Consider the following 18,554-nt stretch of genomic DNA (forward strand, 5'->3'; position numbering starts at 1 on the left):
ATCTATCTATCTATCTGTCATCTATCTGTTGTATATCTATCTCTGTTAAAAATGAGCTTGTTTTTTCAAAACAATTGGAAAATTGGTTTTTCTGAACCAATTGTGAATGTTAAATTGAATCTGTGACTCAGTTATATGAACTAGTAAATCAATTAATAATATAATTACCAAGACTTTTTGTTTGTTTTTTTTTGTTTGTTTTTTGAGACAGGTCCTCACTATGTAGTTGAGACTGATCTGGAACTCACTATGTAGCCCAGGCTGGTCTTGAACTCACAGAGATCCTCCTGCCTCAGCCTCCCGAGGGCTGGGATTACAGACATGCGCCACCCCACTGGCTTCAATTTAGACTTTTTATTTTGGAGAGTTAGGCTAAATACTGTCCAGCACATTGACTTGTGTAATTTTTTTCTGTGACCTCTTCCTGCTGCCTGGGCAGTGGATTCAGTTACCTTGCTGACCGTGTCTGCTTTTATAATAGTTCCTAAAATCTGGCAGTATCAGGCTTACTGTTTTTTAAATTAAGGCTTTCCTTAATTTTTAGAGGCTTGGAATGAATTTTCATCTCAGTAGGGTGGTCAGAAGCTGAGGCACTCACACTATTATAATATGAAGGAGAATTCCAACCATCCTCAGGTAAGACCACAGATGCATGCAAAGCTCAGTTACTTGTCCAGAAGCATGTGTCAGTGAATACTGAAGGCAGGGTAAAGAACTAGCATTCCATGGCTGTCTTGAATTCACAGTAAAACATTTTTTGCAGTATACAATTAGGAAAGAAAGATAAAATGTGGTGTTCTCTTTGACACTATAGCCACAAATTTAGGCCATACTGATCCAATTAACTCATAAGGTGAAAATGGTTGATTAAAAATAGGTCCTTAAGTACGCATACATGTGTACTTACATACATGTCTAGATTTCATGTATGGATAGACATGTATAAAAGATACCTGTAGACATGTGTAAATTGATAAGAGGCCCTTAAATGTATGTACATGGTGTCTTCAGGTATGTATAGACATATATTTCAGGCACGTACTTCTCTCTCTCTCTGTCTCTCTCTGTCTCTCTCTCTCTCTCTCTCTCTCTGTGTGTGTGTGTGTGTGTGTGTGTACATACTATATATATGCATATCTATATATAGTGAATAAAAGGAAACATTTGGAAAGACATTCAGTAATTATTTCTAGTTCATATAGTTGCTTCAGGGCAGGACCTTTGTTCAATTATTATTTTCTCTCTTGTGGAAGGTTAGGATGAAAATCTTTCATCTGTTTCCTTGTTAGCCTTGAGTCTTAAGGATTAAGTCTTGCTGTGTATCGTGTGCTTGTTTCTTTCTCTCTTTACTGTGTCAAACTTTGCTGTGCCGCCTCTTCACCCTAGGTGACACTGCCTCCTCCCTGCTTTCTCATTAGTCCTGGGTGTGCTTTTCCCCGGTATATACAAATGATGAAAGTCACCTGTGATCTTTCAATGTTTTCTTACCTTTGAGTCTCCTTTAATTTTCTTTCTAGATAATGTTGTTGATCAACTCTCCCTTGTTGGACTATCCCTCCTCCGGTGGAAAAGATTCTGAGCTTGTCCAGGTGATATTATACTGGTTATTTCCTTCCTTATTCATCTTAGCTTCCTCTGTCAAATCCTTTGCCTATTGCATGTTCAACAGAGTATGCACCGATTTGTAGCCTTTTCTTCTTCTGTAGTGTCTTCCCTGTGAGCATTCCATTCTCTCCCCATAATTTGCGCTGAACTTTGTGAGAGATTCTGTCTTTTTCTCATTCTTATTTCTATTCTTAGTACTTCACGCAATACCTAAGTCATGTTAGGTGCTCAGTAATGTCTGTTGATTTGAACTTAACCTGAACAGGTGGTTGTAAAGTCTAAATCACTAAGTCTGGCTGATCTTCACTTTTAGTCTCAATAGCATTTGCCACTTTTTGTGCACTTCAAATAATAAGAAAAACAGTTACTAACAGTAAGCCCTCATTGTGAGCTAGCCAGTCTGCTGATGAGTTAAATGCATCATTTCTAATCTAGACAACAATGCTTCGAAGAGCTCATTATCACTGATACCTAATGTGAGAGAAAAGTGGCATCACGTGGATACCCAGTAAGCACCTCAAAGTTAACCTTGCCAAAAATAACTCTTTTCCCAGACTTGATTTGATGATGTTTTCTCCATATCAAAAAGCACCACATTCATGCAGTGAGTCTCCACACCCCCTTTTTCTTTTCCACTTCCAATCCATTAGGATATGACCAGTTGACTATAAAAATACCCCCAATCCATTTTCTCTTCTTCATTCCCACACCTCAATCCTAATCTAGCCATTGTCCTTTCCGTACCAGTCCAAGACCTTCCTACTAGATTCACCAACTTTCCTTCAGCCATCTATACTCCCTTCTCGACATAGAAGACCATGGCCTTTTGAACTGTAGATCAGGTCATGTTACAGGAGCAATTACCACCGGCTCTAACCACAAAATCTACTTACTGGTTTGATTTGATGGCTTTGGCAATGTGGCTGTGCTGTACTCTAAGACAAATATTTGTAAATTTAAGTTAGAGATAGACACTGTGCATCGATGCATTTACGAAGGGGTTGGCACTGGGATCCATAAGCAAATTTAAAAGGTTATTTTACTACTGAATATTATACTTTATACTATTCTTTTAAGTAGCAAACACTTAAAATCTTAGTGAATTTACCATAATTTGTATCCACAACATTTGTAAAGAATATATTGATTGAATAGTGTGTGGTACATTCATACCACATAGGTATAATTTATGATGCCTATGTTTCATTTTCCTACTCAAACAAGAGCAAGATAATGTCTCTTGTATTATTGGTATTGCCCGTAGTTTATATTTGTATCGCTTGTAGTTTTGATTTTTATCAAAATCTGACCAGTGGAATGACAAATAAGCAAAGAGAGAAGTAAAGTAACCATAGAAGCTGTCATTCATTTCTATGATTCTGCCTGTTAAGCTGCAAGTATGTATTTGGGGTTAGATTACCCTGAGTTGGCTGTGAGACTCATAGATGACACCTATTCTGGTTGCTTCTGGACTCAGACACATCATCTAGGAAACACATACTTAGATACTATTTATAAATCCTGCTTATCTTGCCACAGCGTGTGTGTGTGTGTGTGTGTATAGCTTTGTCACACATAGATTCACTCATATTTTTGAGAATATATTTCTAATACAATTTAGTCACCTTTGTATTATACAATATGACTATTAGTAAGAGTGATTATTAGTAATGTAAATATTCATCTCTGTTTTAATTAGTTGAGACAAATCACAAGCTGAGAATTGCTAAGTGTCACTGTTTATTTTATTTTATTTTTTGGTACTGGGGATCAAACTCAGGACTTTACACTTGCAAGGCAGGCGCTGGAACCACTGGGCTAAATTCTCGGCCCTTTTTTTCCCCCAGTATTTATTATTTGGTGAAATTTTCACTTCATTGAAAAAATTTACCAATACTATTTGTTAAATGGTCTGAACTTGCTTTTATGAAAAAACAAAGGTGGAAAATCCCTACTGCATTGAACACAAGTGTTTTCTCAGATTTTTGTAATGTTTTACTCCTGAACTTTGTGACAAACTTCTATAAATTTAAGAATGCTAAAAAACTATTTCTTGAAATTACTAACTTTGATGGATAATTTGTGGCTTAGAGGATGTCTTTGCTAGTTTTTTGAAAATAGTATAGTGATTATTCAATTATATTAGAAAAATCATATTGTAAAGCACCATTCAAATTAATGGAAGAGAAATTGAAATATGGTTAAGTAACAACGCAAATCTATCAAGAGTAAGGTTATATAGCATTTCAACAATTTAAGGCGTTGAATTCTTTTTTTTTTCTTTTTTATTGGTACAATCTAGGTCTACAATACAGTTACATTCATTACTGGGATCCTGTACCTTTACATGACAGGTCTTGGTTCTCATATTTTCCCCTTGTCCCTGCCCTCCCTTCACCCCCTCCTCCCCTCCCCCTTAACAAACTCTTTATTTCCATTTTTTCATTTTCTCATATTTTTTCTTTTCCCTTATTTCCTTGCCCCTACCCTTCTCCCTTTCCCTACACCTTTAGCCCTTTTCTTCCCACTTCACACTCTTACCCATCCCATTTGAATTCTTTATTTTGTTTAATGTTTTTCTCCTTAAGTCTCTTTCCCTTTTCATTTCCCTTCCATATATCCCTTCTTCCCTTCTTCCCTTTCTTCTTCCTTATCTTCTTTGTTTCCAAGTCTCCCTTCCCCTTCTCAGCTTGACTAATGCTGCATCAAGGGACTCTCCTCAGGCTAGAAACTACCATCCTGGGTGGCCGATGTCCATCTCATTCATCACCTAGTTTTCCCAGCGCCTCCAGTACCTACCACTAAATAATTTTTTATACTGTTTCTTCTGTGCAACCCCTCATTCATGATGATGGTTGAAACCTTCAACACCTCTTGCCTGTGCTTTTGCAGCATATTCTCAAAAGCTGCTCTAGCCTCTCTTTCTTTGGTCTGCAGTCCATTCTTTGTACTGCCACCAGACTAAGAATATTTCTGTAACCAGAATCCTATTGTCTTATTTCTTTGCCTTGAACCTTTGATGGCCAAACACTATCCTATTTAAACTCAGTTACGGGATGCATAAAGTTTTCACAATTGACCTTTCTGTCCCACACATTAGCACGTGGGCTGTGCTCTGTAGTGGTTAGAATATATGTGCTAACATCCTGGGTTTCTATTTTAGTTTTGCACAAGTGACATCCTGAGCATGTCATTTAGCTTACTCATATAAACCTCAGTTTTCTCATCTGTAAAATTTAGATTATTTTGAAAGTTATTTTGAAGATTAAGTATGAAAACTGTATGCTTAAAAGAGTACAAACTGTATGCTTAAAAGTATGCAAACTGTATGCTTAAAATGCTTAAAAACTACAAGTTAACTAAATAATATTAAACAAACAAACAGATCTCTTCCACTGTGTGTATGTGGCATTCCCCCAGACAGGCCTCATATCGCCCTACCTCTGGAAATTTGCGCTGGGTTAGCAGCTCAAATCTCCTTTCTCTGGTGAAATTTTCTCAGAGACAAATTAAATTGCATACTCCCTTCTGTGTTTTCCAGGGGACCTGGTACAAACCTTTATTAAAACCCTGGTTGAATTGTTTTGCAATTGTTCATGAGTGTATGTTTTCAAAGAGACTGTCAGAGTGAGCAGTTTTATTCATTTTTTATTTCCCTCAGTGCCTATCACATAAAAAGTACTCAGTAAACATTTGTTAAAGAAAATGGATTGTGTTACTCTTTCTGTTTCTGGTGGCCTCATATTGTCTCAGTAATACAAAGATTCTTTTTTTTCCTGGAAAACAATAACACTCAAAAGGGAGATTTAATAATTTTGTGACAAAAAAATCCGCCATTTTTTCATCATGCACATTTTTTTCTTGTCTGAAAACTTCTATCCTGATGATGTGAGCAAAATTATAGCATTACCCTGATTAAAACTAGGCTAGATAGGGCTTTAATTGATTTTAATTTGGGAAATATGAAATATCTAGAGCAAAAATGAAAGGTAATTCTTCCTCTTCTTTTGTGATATTCTGCCGATGTATTATTACTCTTTTACACTAAAACTTGTTGATTACCAGGGCAGTTGTTCTGTATCATAGTTAGTCATTGTGAGAACTTTTAAGTACTGGTCTTGTACCTGTCATCAGTACTGTTAAACTGGGGCACAATGTTAAAGCAGGAGATGGTTGGGTTTAGATCTCCCCTCTGGATCTCCTCTGCTTTTCCTGATGGCTTCCCCTTGTCCTGGCCTAACTGCCAGTTGGTTTCTCCACTCCTGCTCCAAGCCTTTCTCCACCCTTCCTGCTATGGAAATTTAGTGACTGCTGCACTCAATCTGAGCTGTAATTTGGCTCTTCTGCTCCTATCTTAAGTAAATGATCTGCACCAGATCATTTAGAAAGATGGCTTTGGTCCACAGAAGTTAATTTCAAGGCTGGCAGTACCATAATGTTCATTCAGACCACATAGTAAGATAACAGTGGTTGAGTAAATATTTCAAAATAGCCAGGAAAGAGCATTTTGAATGGTCCCAACACAGAGAAATGATATATGTCTGAGGTGATAGATATACTAATTATGCTGATCTGATCATTATACACTATATACATGTATCAAAATGTCACACTATCTCATTCATATATACAATTAATGCATGTCAAGTAAAAATAAAAAATATTTTAAAGACTATGTAGGAGACAATTTATTAACAAAGAGCTGCCTTCATATCACTCTGCTGTGGGTGAAAGAGCCCTTGAACATCAGGGCTCTCAATTGTCACTGAACCCACAAGGAAAAAAGCAATGATTCTTCCATTCATTTTCTATATTAAAAGCAGCATAGATTTTGATCAGGGAGTTCTAGGTTTGATGTTACCGTAGGTCCTGGTGTGGTTATAATTACACAATTTCTTTCTGAAGTTAAGTTTTCTGTTCTAAAATGAGAATGGTGCTACCTACCTAGGAAGTGCTGTTGTAAAAGTTAAATGAGGCAATGTTGATCACTTGTTTGGAAAGGGGTTCTGGTACACAGAGGCATATCATCAGTGATAGAACACAACTATTACTGTTTTTTAACTATTCAGATTTTAATTGAGGGATAGCTTCATTTTAAGCAATTTACTGTCCCTGAGACTGTAGGTAATAATGTGTTTATTTTAGCTCAAACTTTTGTGCTTGTCAGCTCACAAACCTTTTAGAAATTTTCCTTAAATAGTTTTCTGCCTTCTATTTAGGATCAACTCCTCTTGGGAAGAGAATAAAGGATGTAAGTGAAAAGGACAAACTGTCATTGGGACACAAAATTGATAACCTGTCCCAGAATGCAGTGTGCCACCATGAAAATGATTTAGAGACTGTAGAATCTGCCAGAGTTAATCAAGGAGTATTAATGGCTCCTGAAATCTCTTATATTTAAGGGGAGGGGGGAAACTATAAAAGCCCATAATATTTAGCCTGGATTATCAGCTCCAAAATATTCTGTTGATTCCAGCTTTGACACTGATTTCTCTTCTCTTTTAGAAAGACCAAAACTTCTCAGCTTAGGCCACAACAACTGCTGTTGAACAACCCTGGAGTGCCTACTCATTAGGGTAAGTAATTCACAAAAAATCAGGGTCATTAATATACATATAAATTATCAATATCAATATCAATATCAATATAAATTAGTATAAATGTAAATATAAATATAAATTAGGGTCATTAATATAATATCTTTTAGCTAAAATATTTATTAACCAAAATCCTCTGGAAGAATATTTGCTCTGTTTTCTACATGGTTTCACTGTCTTATTCTGCTGTACAATTAATAGCACACATTGTTTATGTCTCAGGAAGGAGAATCTTTCTGAAATGCTTTTACAAGACCTATAATTAAATCTCAGTTGCTTAAAGTCTGTGAGTCAGGGATCATTCAGGGACCCACAGAAGATTAAGTTGACTTCCCCAGGAGAAACTACCAAGTTTCTTTTTTGGATGAAATTTTTTTTTTTTCAGCAAAGATTTCAATTGATATAGGTAGGAAACATTTGACTCTTCTATTCATTTATTTTACTACTTAACTAATAAACACATCTTCATGAAATAGACTCTGTATAGAAGTATAATATTTGCCCATCCTTTTGCTTTTATAAGTTTGGTGGGCAAGATGTATGCACTAGAGTTAATAGTAATGCTGATGGGTTTGGGATAAGTATAAGTTAAAATTTTAATTTTTCACAGTTCATTCATGCTTAAATATAATTGAAAAGGTATGGCAAAATTCTTAAAGTATTATATTAAATAAAAATTAATGCTTTTGCACAAATAGTATTCAATGTGGTGATATACCAACACAATGAATAATGAATTGATAATTAGTATATCCAAATTTTCATGTGGGATTTTTCTTCCAGATTAAGGAGTTTTGTATTATATGAAATAAATTATATTTGGCTTGAATCCATGTATTTATTATCAATCTTTTACAGACCATATTATTTAGAGCAGAGTTTCCCAGGGTATGTTACAATAATTGGAGGGCTTAGAACATTGCTGCCTTTCTCTTCCTCAACCCTGAAATTGTTGATTCAGTAAGTCTGTGGGGGGAGGAAAATTTTCATTTTTAGAAAGTTCCCAGGTGAGTCTGCTGCCACTGGTTGAGGAACATACTTTTAGAACTATTAATCCAGATACTGGTGTAAAAGAAAGGGATCTTAGAAAATGGATTCTAGGAAGGTGTGCTCCTCTGCATATAAGCCAGGTAACTTTAAATGAGTTTTTCTGGGAAAGGTTATGTTTTCATTATGAGACAAAGATAAAAATGCTTGTCCTACCTGTCTCCCATGGACATGAGGAGGAGCAGGTACCACATTCAGGGTGCACAGAATGTTCGTCTTGACCTAAAGTAGGAATTGCTAGATTCAACTACTAGTGCTTCTCCAGCGTTATTTAGGAAAGGGGACATTGAATTAATTGAGAAGACCTGAATTATAGGATGGGAATTCAAGCCTCTCAGTTTTCTAAGAGCTATTTTAATTTACATGCTGCATACATAGTAATATTCGTAGAAAACCTCAGGACTCTAATGCATAATCAGTTCAGAGCAGCTGATTACAGAAATTGTAAATTAATCTTCTTTTGGTGCAAATTAGCATAGAAACTTGCTTCTACATCTGCATTTACTAAAGAAGATCCCCTGCCCATCTTCTCCTCATTCTCTTACCCATTCAGAAAACACTGCTGAGGGCCTACTCTGTGGTAGACACGGAACCAGGAAGTGCACTTGCAGAGGTGCATGCGCTGCACTCACAGGCTGCTAGAACACCCACCTATAATTCCAAGGGGCAACTTTGTCACTGAGGGACGTGCTGAGCACTGAAGCAACACTGAGGAGAGAAGACCTGCTTCTGCCTGAAGAGGTCAGGGAAGTCTACCAGTTAACGCTGCTTTCTAAAAAGTGAATGTAGAGATTTTGTAGAGTTGGTTCCAGTATCAGTCAAATGTATCACCCTCTTAATCCAAAAGGAAGAGAGGAGTTGAATAGACAGGAAATGCAGTATTTATTTTTTATAAAAACTACGTAGAGCATGGATGACCAGTTTTTTGGCTTGCCTGGGCTACATTGAATGAAGAGGAATTATCCTGGGCTGCATATAAAATACGTAATGCAGTTAATAGATGTAAGTAAAACAGTTTTCTTTCTTTTTTGGTACGGGGGTTGAACTCGGGTCTTTGCGCTTGCAAGGCAGGCCACCGAACCGCTAAGCTAAATCCCCGGCCCCAGTTTCCTTTTTTAATTAATTATTTATTTATTTATTTTCCTCACTGAGTTTATTGGTACATTTTAGGGATACAGTACAGTTACATGCATCATTGGGATCTTGTACCTTTACATGACAGGTCGTGGTTCTCAATTTTCCCCTTGTCCCTGCCCTCCCTTCACCCCTCCTCCCTCCCCTTTTACAAACACTTCATTTCCATCTTTTCATTTTCTCGTATTTTTTTATTTTCCCTTACTAGCTTTCCTCTACCCTTCCCACTTTCCCTACACCTTTAGCCCCTTTCTCAGTTTCCTTTTTTATATTTTAACTTTTTAAATTATTTTATGAAATCCCACAAAAGTTTAATAATTGAAAGGAAACTTACACTTCTGCCGCTTAATCACAATAAACACCTGCCTTCACAGGCACACGTGTGTAGGCTGAAATGTGATCATCAGTGCTTGCTGTGTTTTACTTACCAGGATGCAGAAGCACATGTGTTTGATGCACATGGGTTTCAATCTGCCTGACTGGGTGGTGAGCTCGGAGGTGGAGTCAGTGTCACCCACGCAGTCTGTGGCACAGCATTGCCTGGTCGAGTAATGAAAAATACCAGTGATAGTAACATAATAATGTTAAAACTTTATGAGTTATGGGACTGCATTACTGCTTGTTGTGGGCTGCAGGTTGGACATGCCTGCCCAATAGCACTCTTTTAAATAAGCTTGCTCTTGAGCATTAAGTAGATTCATTCACTTGCCCCCTCACTCATCCAATTTCTGTGTTATTCCCCTGATGTAGACATTTCAAGGGCTTTGCAGAGCACTTAACATCTCAACTAATAGTTATGGCTGAGAAGGCCATTTACAAAATGCCAATAATATGATCATTGCCTCCCTTGCTTCTTGCTCCTTTTCTTTCTTCCTCTTTTTTTCAGTTTGTGATATCTAATGTTTACATTCTGCTTGGGGAATTGTTGCATGTATATTGTGGCAACACAACTAATAACAGCTAAATCTTAGAAGCAGCCTGTGGGCCCACGAACAGATGATGGATACAGAAAATGTGTATATGTGCAACGATGTAATAATCAACCATAAAGTAGTGTAAATTTGAATCAGTTGTAGGAAAATGCACGCAGAGGTTAAATGTTGTACAGTTTCTCCTATATGAGAAACCCAAAATATAAATGATATAAATTGTTACTTTCCTCTTGAGCCACATTAGTTACTTCTCTGTTCCTTGATTAAACCACTTTTGTTATTTAAATCAACCATTTTGTATATGCTGTTTCTTCTGCCTGCCTCTTTATGTCCTTAGATCTTGTGTCCTTCTAGTCTCAATGTACACATTTTCTCTTCAAGATGTCTTGCCTGCTCATTGAATGTGAGGTCTGTCTCATCTTACTCTCAATCCTTTATTGGAGACACTGCCTCTGTTCCACTGTAGCATCTCAAAGGTTTTAATAATACATTGATTTGCTACTTATTATCACCCTCCTTTATTCTGTTTTGTCTTCACTGTCAAGCACGATTCTTTGTATAGAAGAATATTAAATACTCATTTGTAGAGTGAACAAGTATTTTCAGAATAGTTGTCAGGATTAGAAAAGTGATTGTGAGGATCAGGCTTAGGGTGAAGGTAAAAACTTGTTTTTGGCTGGACTGCACAACTGAGGGTATGTTGAATGCTGAACAAGGGCTGGACTGTCTGGTGAGTTTGGGAAGTCAGACATGGCTCCCAACAGGAGGAAATGGAAATTTGCCTACCAGGGATACAGCTAAAATAACTTTTGTCATTTTCCCTCACCAGGGAATCTTTGTACCTTATATCTCTTGTAAGGGTCTTCACTATAGATTTGAAAAGTATCTGGAGCGATCATGAGGATTCTACCAAGATTAGGTACCGGAGATCCCTGTGGTCAGGTTCCAGTACACACCACACAGTGTGTGACACGGGCCTGAGGAAAAAAGTACAGTAAGAGACAGAACTAAGAGAAAGTGGGGTGCCAGGACAACCAGTGCCAGTGCAACTGCCAAAAGCCCTGGTCAGATCCAGGCACTGACTTTTATTGGCAATCAACTGAGGGTAAAGGCAATGTGTGATTTCTATGGAAATTAATGTAAACAAGGTTCAAAAAGGACAAGACAAAGCATTCTCAAATTCAGAACAGAATAGACAAAATATATGATTGTAATTAGGACGTTGTCCTTTTAGTCTGAACATTTTAGTTGTGGGAACAGAATTTAGGCGTGAGTTACTCTGACTTTAACACATAGGCTATGGCCAGACTCACTTCTATAAACAAGCCCTTTGTGGGTTAACTCTTCACATCCTGCTTTGGGCATAATCAGGATTATGGCCTCTGCAATTAGGAAACTGACTTATGAAATACCCAGAATGCATGGAATTAGAGTAGGTGGGTGTCTTAGTATGCTTTGTGTTGCTTTAAGAGAATATCTGATGCTAGGTAATGTATGAAGAAAAGAGGTTTGTTTGGCTCAGAATTCTGTTGACAGGGAAGTCCAAACAGAATCTGATAGTACCTCCCTGACAGCATTATAATGTGGCTGCAAAGCTTACAGAATAGACAGAAGGGATACATGTGCAAGTGAGGAAGACCAGGGAGTGCAAGGCACACTCTTTTCTAATAACCCACTCTTGAGGGGACTACCCCTAGCTATTCTTTTCCAAAGGTGCTACCCTGTTACCTAATCGTCTTCCACGTGGCCATGCCTCTTAACGATTCACTAGCTTTCCATGCCACATTCGGTCCAACTTTGCAATTTGGATGCTTTGGAGGACAAACCCTATCCAGACCACACAGGAGGCTATGTCACATTGTAATTAACTCAGTAAGTTTTTCTAAAAAAACTCTTGTATTCACTGTTTATCTAGGAAGCAGTGAAAAGGTGTAAAGTTTTTTTTTTTTGTTTTGTTTTTTTAACTGGAGATTGAACTAAGGACCTTGTACCTTATACTTGCAAGGCAGATGCAATACTGCCGAGCTAAATCCCCAGCCCAGGTTTAAAAGTTTTTGATATGTACTCCCTGTCTTTAAAATGATTTCAGCTTAGATGCGGAGACAGCAAAGGTGGTGAAGTAAGTGTTAAATAAAAAATATGAGGGCTGGGATTTAGCTCAGTGACACCGTGCCTGCTTTGCAAGCTCAAGGTCCTGAGTCTCATCCCTGGTACCAAAAAAGAAAGAAAGAAAAAAAGAATCAGTTTGTAACCATAAAATGGAATAAGCAAATCAGGCTTTACAATGGAATGTTACAGTCTTTTAAAAAATAGTACTGGAAATAAACTTATGTTCTTATAGACCTGCTGTATACCTGTTGAAGAGTAGCTCTGGTGTCTAATAGAAAGCACTTATGGCCTAAGCCAGTGGTGGCAAACTTATGGCAGGCATGACACAGCAGGCTCTTTGTATCACTGAAAGCTATAAAAGGTTCGCCATCCCTGGCCTAAGCTAAGAGTTGAATAGTACAATTTACTGAAATAAAGGAAATGTTTTATAATCTGTGCTGTCTGATAAAGTAGCCTCTGAATATATGTAGTTTTTGAGTACTTGAAATGTGTTAGGGAAACCAAAGAAGTAAATTCTTCATTTAATTTATGTTAAATTAAATTAAATTTACATAGCCACATAGGGCTAGTGGCTATCAAATAGCTCAGGTCTAAGGGAAAGAACTGTGTCTACTGGAAGGTGCAGTAGAATCAGTTCTAAACAGGTCTATGTTGAAAAAAAGTTTTTATTATCAGAAAATAACATTAGGGACAGCACTATGGTATAGTATGTCTTTATTATCATGATAAAGTAATAATTCTGAATAATATATTTGAACCATCTGTATTACCTTTAAAATTAGGTGCCTTAAAGAAATGTTTGTTTCTATTTTCAAAGCATGCATTTTAGAAAATACTTTATTTCCTGAGTTTGCAAACTTCAGTGTTGAGACTTCTATAATTTTCAAATGATTGTGATGACAGAAGGAAAAAGTAATTGGAATTGTAGTTGAAGTGGGTACTCTGCAGAATTTTCTTTCACTGATTTAAATAAATCAACATTTTTCCTTCTATGTAAAAAATTTGAAATAAATGCAAAATTGTCTTAAGAAAGGGCTCATAAATATCCATGTACTTTTTGGGTATCATTTAATTCAAGGCAGAAAGAGAGAGAGAGAGAGAGAGAGGGAGGGACGGTGGTGGGGGGAGAGGAAGAGAATTTATAGAAAACAGGATTTTCTGCTAAAATTTGGGAATAGTCTCTAAGTTTAGAGGACTGCCAAAGACAATTTGCATAATCTATTCATCACAATCCATCCACCAAGCATAATCCAGATCAATAACCCACCGGAACCTAATCAATATTCCATAAGGACACAATCATTCACCAACCCTGTCCACCTTACTCACCATTTCCTTACAAATCCTGCCTTGACTCTCCCAGAATGTTGAGCAACCCTGACTCATTTCTGCAAAGTATTCTTACTAACCAGCACCAACTCACACACACAGAACTTGGAGTATTAAAAAAGCTTTTTACAAATAAATGTCTAAGGCAACCCCCTAAACAAAACCTGTTTGTCACCTGAACAAATGGAATAACTTTTTCCTGGTTTGCAGAAAAAGAGTGATGAGAATTTGAAGGGTGCTCCTGACTGCAATTATAACAAGCTGAATATTTTATCTGACTTCTCATCACTGCCTAATCTTTTAAAAATTTTTTCTGCAGCACGTTTCCTTCATCAGATCTTACTGGATCAGTTTTGATGACAGGGAGTAAGAAGGAAAGCACAGTAAAATTTTTTGTTCCTTATAGAATCATTTTGTTTTGTGGTGGAATGGTTTTGTAGTGTTTTCTTAAAGTTTGTCATAGGAGATTTATTTAATTTTAAAATATTCTTTAGACTAAGGTAGAAAAAATTCATGATTCTGGAAAAAGTTTCTCAAAAGGTAAAAGCTGAAGGCTGGGGGTATAGTTCAGTGGTAGAACACTTGCCTAGCGTGCAAGAGGCATGAGGTTCCATCTCCATCATTTCCTAAAAAAATATACAGGTAAAATTTGATACTGCCAGACTGTAGGTAGGGATCATGTTAAAGAGACTGAACATGAAAGATGCCATAAACTCCCAAAAGAACATGAGCACAATGGCTGCGTGGACCACTTTGCATAGTCCCAACACAAACTGATTTAATTTCTTTCAAAATTACAGAAATTGTATTTCTACATATGGATGGTAGTTGTAGTTTGTAAGAAGAGGTGTGAATTTATTTTAGCTGTTGGTGTAATTTTGAAGTTTACTTGGATCAAGGCTCTAACAGAAGATGCACATAAGAGGATTATCCTGGACCCAACTCAAAGCTCAGCTTTTAGTCAAGGGGTGGGGGGAGACTCTAACTGTTCTTAAAAAGAAACATGGAAAACACTATGATGGCCACTGCTTTTCTCATTGATTCCACTACAAAAAGAACTGTCAAAGGTTTCAGCGAGACATTTAAATTGAAAATGTGAAGTTGTACAGTGAACCCGTGTTCTTCAGATTATTACGTTAGTTTCAGTGATGCACCCATGTGAAAATATGTGGAAGACTTAGAAGTCACAACTATTAATTCTTTAGTGGTTTGGGAAGTCCTGTGTGCTTGTGGTCATTTGCTTTTATCTTAGATAAAGATGTTTCAAGGGAGAAGAAGAGACATTTTGATCCACATATATGCTTGTTCCCCCCAAAAAAGAAGAATGACTAATTAAGCAAATAATAAAAATTAAAGGAAGTTATCAAAGTTTTGCTTTCTCTCTGAAATGACAGGCACACCTAGACAGCATCTACCACACTGACCACCCACAATGAGGCAAGCATGGTTTTAAAGGCTGAACCCTGAGGTCTAATTCTCAGAACTGTACTGTGTACTAGGTTATATTTTTATACCTGTTCGATATATGGGGAAACCGAAGAGCTGTAAGTGGTAGGAACAAGGTCTGTACCCAGGCAGCTGCCTCTCGTCCCAACAGCAGCTCATGCCAGATAAGCCATCAGCTGCTGAACACGTTGGGAATGGGCCTCCTGCTACACTGGAGAAAGATGGGTTCAGTTTCCTTACACAACTATGTTCCCTTCAGCTAGCATTGTTAAGTCTTGTCAAAATAGAGTTTGGAGTGGTTCTTGCTGTTCTTTGGCCACCAGACACCAGGCAGAGCCTCACACAGCTCATGGTGTCCAGTCTTCTGTTTTACTTTGTCCCTCTCCAGGCTGGGTTTGTCTTAACTGAAGTCTCTTCAACCAGAGAGATCAGAATGCATCAGAGTAAAGGAGAATCTCCATGATGGCAGAAAACATCATAAATTTTCTTTTATTTCATCCAAAATGGAAATAGCTTTTTTGTACCTTCCTCAGTAATTTACCTGACAATATGCTCACTGAGACAAAAGCAAATCTAAACAGTTCCAAAGATCTGTAAGCAAGAAAATACAAATGGATTTTAATCCTACTGTAAGGGTTTAAAATTTTTTTTCTTACCTCTTCCTCCTTCTCTAATATTTCTCTCCCATTAACAGTCATTCTCCCTTACTGAAAGGAACATGCATTAATAACCTGTTGTATTTTCATCTGAAATACATATAACACTGTAATAATATACCATTACTTGGTTTATAAAGTGTGTAATTGTGCATGTACACAACTGTCTTTCTCCTCTCTGAGTCTCAATACCAAACACCTGTAACTCTAAGGAGGAAAGGTGTTTTTTAAGAGGTTTCAGCACATAGTAAGGGGCTCCAAGGGAGGGCAGTAAGACAATGGGGACCTGGCAGAGGAGAGACAGCTCATAGTGTGCTGGCAGACAGACCCTCCAGGCCACACTCACCATGACCAGATCCCACTGCCTAACCTCAAGTCATCTATAAGCCCACATAATTCGATCACTTTCTAAAAGCTGCACCTATGAGCACATGATGCTTTAGGAGACATCTAGATATAAACCATAACAAAAGTATAAAGTTTCTGTATGTATACCTGGGTATGACATGGATATACAAGATACATGTATGTATGACATACACACATACATATATACATAGTTTTTTTGTGATTACAAAAAGAACAAATACACATTTGGTTATATCTGGTCTTTCCTATAGAAGCTTATGAATACTTTTCAGATAGATTGGTCCATCAATTCATAACTAATTTTGCTAATCGACATTCCAGGAGTTGAAGGTAACTTTACCTTTGCAACGATACTCTTACTAATGAACATTCACCTTGTTTCTGTTCTATTTTCTGAATTAAAGAGTTTCAGGTTCTTTTTAGCACTCTAGATATCTCAAACATTTTGTTTCTGGTAGGAAACTAGAGGAAGCTACTTCATATTTTTTATTTTTGATATTTATTAGAAAGACTTTCAATTTTATCAATTTATAGAGGGTAAATAATAAAAATGCGGAATATATGGTATTGGATCTGACAGAGAAAATAGTTTTCTTTGACCTTGTGGCTGTACAATTTTGCTGGAAAGTGAAATTATTTACTGTACTTTTTAAAATACTAAATCATACAATTAGAAAAACAAGCAAAAAGTTACTGCATTATTTTAAAATATATTAAACAGCAAAAAGCCAGTGGTGACCAGCAGGATTGAATTTCTCATGAAAAGCCTGTGTTTTATAAGGCCCACCAGATAAGGAAGGCTGTGTGCTTGTGGCTCTGATACAGGATTGCTCTCTCATTCAGTGCATGCAACGGCCAATACGAAGCAGAAACAAAGCCAGCCAGGGTATTGTGCGTGATGCATGAAGTCTGATTGCAGGCAAAATGGTTCAGAGAAATCTTGGAAATAGTGATCCCGATCTCATTGTGTTTGGGATCAGGATGAAAATGAAAGTGAAACGAGATAGGGTGGAAAGAAGTACACTTTGAAATGGCCAGTTTTAGTAGACTGCAGAACTTGTTTAGGATAGGTTAGCGTCTCATGGAAGAAAGATAAGGCACAGCAATAAAATTTCTCTGAAAGTCATAACAATTTATAAGTGAATTAGCCAAGTAGTAATTTAAAGAGCATAGAAATAATACATTATTCAAATAGACCTAAGAAAACATAAGCAGTTGAAGGCGGCTAGGGGAGAACATAAAAAAGAACAAAATAATACTTGGTTGAAAAGACTCTGCTTTAATAGATTCAGCTATGATGATTTTTATTTCATAGGTAGTTTAGTATGGATGGTAATGGTATAAAAGTGAAAAATATAAATATGGACAATTTAAAGCATGGCTATGTTATGGATATCTTTGAATCTCTGGTTGACCGAGAATAAAACAAAGCAAGAACTATAACAACATGTACAAAATGCTACATGCACAGTCAGTTTTGTTTAACCTTGTATGAAACCGACCTGTATTGCCATTGAAAGTTGAGAATGGCCTGGAACAGTTTTTAAACCATTTTAGAAACAAGTAAACATGGGTATACATCTTAAACATAAAACCCCAAAGATGACAGCTGGAGAAGAAAAATGACATTGCTTTTGTGTAGATATTTTATCATATAATTTTCTGCACACAATTCATGTAATCAAAAAACTTGAGCAGACCTTGAGAGGTCGCCAGGCCCATCCTTCTGCTATTCCCGGGGATCACTTATGAGGCACTGTGCAGTGACAGCACAAGCAGGTGAATTAAGGGCTACCTTACTGACTTAACCTAAAATTAAGGTTATTTTCATTTGAATTAAAAAAATTTTTTTTCAGCTTTAATTGAGTTTATTGGTACATTTTAGGTATACAGTACAGTTACATTCATTGTTGGGATCTTGTACCTCTACATGACAGGTCTTGGTTCTCATTTTTCCCCTTGTCCCTGCCCTCCCTTTACCCCCTCCTCCCCTCCCCATCTACAAACACTTTTACTTCCATCTTTTCATTATCACACATTTTTTTCTTTTCCCTTATTACCTTTCTCCTACCCATCCCACCTTCCCTACACCTTTAGCCCCTTTCTTCCCATTTCACAATGTCAGTACATTTGAATTTTAATATAATGAATGACCTTTGGCAAATATACAGCTCTTTTGGAACTTATCTAAATCCTATATACTAAATACTTCGGATCAAACCTAGTTTAGCTTTATAAGTGGCTGTTGCATCTTCACATGGTTCTTTTAAAATGGCCATCAAGGGCTTATATTGAAAAAAAACCTATTTTTTATGACAAAATATTCAGAA

At 36.9% G+C, this 18,554-nt stretch overlaps 1 long non-coding RNA gene across 5 annotated transcripts in view; it reads left to right on the top strand.

The window, feature by feature from the left end:
* The window catches only part of LOC104871474, a 236,486-nt gene that overhangs the window by 19,926 nt on the left and 198,006 nt on the right, over nucleotides 1–18,554 (top strand). For 3 of the 5 annotated variants that reach the window (XR_782876.1, XR_782877.1, XR_782875.1), the window contains exons 2-3: nucleotides 7,111–7,181; nucleotides 8,803–8,990. This is a non-coding gene — a long non-coding RNA (uncharacterized LOC104871474). The remainder of the gene's footprint in view (nucleotides 1–7,110; nucleotides 7,182–8,802; nucleotides 8,991–18,554) is intronic. The other 2 variants (XR_782878.1, XR_002025798.1) reach the window with 1 other exon arrangement.

Source organism: Fukomys damarensis, unplaced genomic scaffold (assembly GCF_012274545.1).
Source record: "Fukomys damarensis isolate Sample0158 unplaced genomic scaffold, DMR_v1.0_HiC HiC_scaffold_14, whole genome shotgun sequence".
Lineage (NCBI taxonomy): Eukaryota > Metazoa > Chordata > Mammalia > Rodentia > Bathyergidae > Fukomys > Fukomys damarensis.